This window comes from Sturnira hondurensis, unplaced genomic scaffold (genome assembly GCF_014824575.4).
Source record: "Sturnira hondurensis isolate 20B ecotype Veracruz unplaced genomic scaffold, ASM1482457v3 Scaffold0022566, whole genome shotgun sequence".
Lineage (NCBI taxonomy): Eukaryota > Metazoa > Chordata > Mammalia > Chiroptera > Phyllostomidae > Sturnira > Sturnira hondurensis.
The window spans coordinates 790308-793644 of record NW_028095197.1 but is presented as its reverse complement, the minus strand read 5'-3'; the positions used below and the strand labels follow the sequence as shown (position 1 = coordinate 793644).

The window sequence follows — 3337 nt, the reverse complement described above, 5'->3', positions numbered from 1 at the left end:
TGAAGTGTCACTGTTTATGACTTTCTCGTGACACTCAGTTCTAGTACAACCTGCTGAAAGGTCCACAGGTAAACATAACAGGGAAAAGAAGGGGAAGGGGCAAGTCAAGGAACATGAATAAGGATTCATGGGCACAGACAATGGGATGGGGATTGACTGTGTGAATGAGGGGCTGGGGCAGGGAGAGTGTCGGGGAAAAGGTAGGACAACTGTAACTGAACAACAAAAATACAAATATTTAAAAATAAAATAAAACATATGTAGACTGACATTCTGCTGGATCGCAATTCATGAAGCAACTTGAAGTCACGTGATTTCCAGGTTTATACCACAGGCTTTTTAAGTTTTATTTAGTATTCTATTTTCCTCTCAATCCATACTTTACATATCTATCTTGTTTTACCAACCTCTCCAGTGTGGTTTCACAGATCTATCAAAATTTACAGTAAATTGGAATGGTAATGTTTCCAAGAAGATTTAAAATTACTGGTAGTAAAACAGTGACCACAAGTCCGATTGGACCCTCTGGAGAAGGCTGAGGTTTGCTTTTCCTGAAATGGTCAATTTTAGATCGCGACTGAGGCAGCTTCCTGAGTGATGAGTGAGTTAAGGAGAAAGAGTTTAACAAGCCCATGTGTTTCAGGTTATGTAATTTTTTCCTCCTGGTACAGATCCATCATGTTTTCTGCAGTCACTTTTATGTCTTTTTTCCCTTAAGCACAATAAAATACAAAACAACACAAAAACACTGTAGTGTTTCTTTTGTTGTTAATTACAATTAGACATTTGTTAGAATAAGTCTGCTGTCTTGTGAAGGCAATTTGAGAAAATATTTTACATGATAATTTTTAGAGATTTAATTATCTTAGTGTACAGATATGTCAAGTTCTCTCCCAAACACTCTCCATTTTCAATCTATCACCAAAATAAAGTCACACACTGCTTTCAATAAAAAAGGCAGCAAGCTTTAAGTGTACGCCAATTATTTGTTAATTTATAGTGAGAGGAGAGAAGGGAGAGAATCACAGGGGGAAAGGGGAAGGACTCACGTGAACAAGTATAAAGGACACATGGACAATGACTAAGGTGGGGGGTGAAAATGGGAGGGAGGTAGGGAGCACTGGAGGGGCAGGGCTGGGAATATAAGACAGAAAACTATACTTGAACAAGAATTAAATTTAAAAAAAATTACAGTGAGACAGAGAGAAGAAAGAGAAGCCCTTACCCCAACCTATTGTCCAAATTTGCCAGTTTCCCAGGTGAGTGCTCTATTTGAATTAAAATATTGGTTTTGCTACCTCAAATCAATAGAGTCTCTTCTCACAATTCCACACAGTGTAGAAAGCATGAGCCTTAAAGCAATTCAGGGGGCATATATTTGGTGGTTGAAGCACTCTTTCTTGCGAGGCACATTAAAAGAAAATAATAAAAGCCCTTGCTGCATGCAGACACGGCTCCTTACCATCTGACTGTGATGCGACCACAACAAGAAATACAAAAACTGGTTACAGGTGAGCCTCAGAAGGCTTGACTGTTAGGTCAGCATGGACTCGTTTCACTAATCTGCCTCCCTGATTTGTGAAATCGAATTGACTCCTCAGTAAACTATAAGGCTAAGCACCAAATTAATGCGAAATGCTTCTTGAAATGTAGCTGGACTCCACCCCACCCAATTTATAGTTAAGTCAGGAAAAGAGGGATCAAATCCTTAGAATTCTGTACACTAAAACACGTTTACGCAGTGTCAAACTTTCACATGGGGAAACAAACATATCTTGACTTTTCCAGACCCCTCCCATAAATACCATCGCCCTATACCAACTTCTCTGTGCAAAGTTATACATAAGGTTCTTTTCTAAACATTTGATTAAACATTTTCCTTAGTAAGGATTCAAAACATCAATCAAAACTTCCCCCTACTCATTCTTAAAAAAGAATACATTCCAGACATAACTTGTGAGCAGTATTTTAGCTTAATTAGATGCACATGCCCAGCGTTGTTCTCTAAAGCCTAGGCATATTTCCAGCTTTGGGTTTACAGAATTATTACATTTACACACACAAAGTGCAAACTAAGACTTGCTTTAATATTGGAATGGCATAAAACGGCCTGAGTAGACACAAAGATTTTCTCCGAATGTTTCCAGACCACCAGTTTTCTCACACATGCCCACTGGGTGGGAGGCAGGAATAAAACTCTGGCCCCTGGACCTGTTTCCCAGTACCTCACGGGAGCCCACTGGGAGGAGGAGAAAGACTGCTCCAAACAGGAAGCTGCTCTCTATCTCCTGGGGTCTGTCTCTCAAAAAGTATGCAAGTAGCATACACTTTTTTTCCCCTTGCCGATAGATATAGTGGAAGCCAGCATCAGAAGAAAACCTCACTCAGAGCCTTTAAACCCAGGAGAATGAGAAATGCCCATACACAGATTCTGCCCTCAAATCTTCCAGCAATGTTTTATGAGACCAGTGATGTACAGCATTAACCTTCAAGGAACTCAAGGCAGAGCATATAAAAATGCTGGAAAGGTCAGACCTGCACACCATAATTACTACCAAAAATTCATAGCATACTTTCAGTGTTAAAATTTTCCAATTATTCACACTTAGAAAAATATCTAACAGCATTAAAGAGGGAAATGACTTTCTCTTTCAGGTGTTAGTTAATTGGACGATGCCAATTGTGCTTGTTAGCAATAAGCAGGATACACTCTTTGCATTCTTTTTCTGACATCTATTTTAAATACAAGGGCGGCAAGAGTGGTTTTATTTAGTCTGTTAGAAAGCTTTTACATTTCTTCAGGGCATAAAAACAGAAATCTAANGTCTCATCTCATTGTCCTCTCGTGCCTTTAAGAGCCAGCCCTATACTCAGGACGGCCCTCCTAAACTGAGAGGGAGATTGCTGTGTGTCCTGCCAGACTCCCCTGTTACACAACTGAGCACAGGGGAGCAAAGAAAGCATAGGCCAGGACAAAGGATACACTCTTTGCATTCTTTTTCTGACATCTATTTTAAATACAAGGGCGGCAAGAGTGGTTTTATTTAGTCTGACTGTTAGAAAGCTTTTACATTTCTTCAGGGCATAAAAACAGAAATCTAAGACAAAAGATTTGGAGACCACCTGGATTTTCTATGCAGATGTATGTTCATTCCAAGGTGTTTGGCGCTGTGTGGCTTGAAGTGTCTTTGTTGTAATGAACCTGTCCCCTTCTCATTTAGAAGACCTCTAGTTTCACGAGACTCCCCGACACCAGTGTAAACTCTCTCCCCTTCTTTCTCCAATATTCTCAGGAAACTACACTTGCTTCCTCAGAAGTAAAACTGTCCCCAGGTTT

At 39.9% G+C, this 3337-nt stretch overlaps 1 non-coding gene across 1 annotated transcript; it reads right to left on the bottom strand.

The window, feature by feature from the left end:
- Positions 1-2834: 2834 nt before the first annotated feature.
- Positions 2835-2976, bottom strand: LOC118979926 (small Cajal body-specific RNA 11). The gene has a single exon (XR_005065019.1).
- Between the last annotated feature and the right edge of the window lie 361 nt (positions 2977-3337).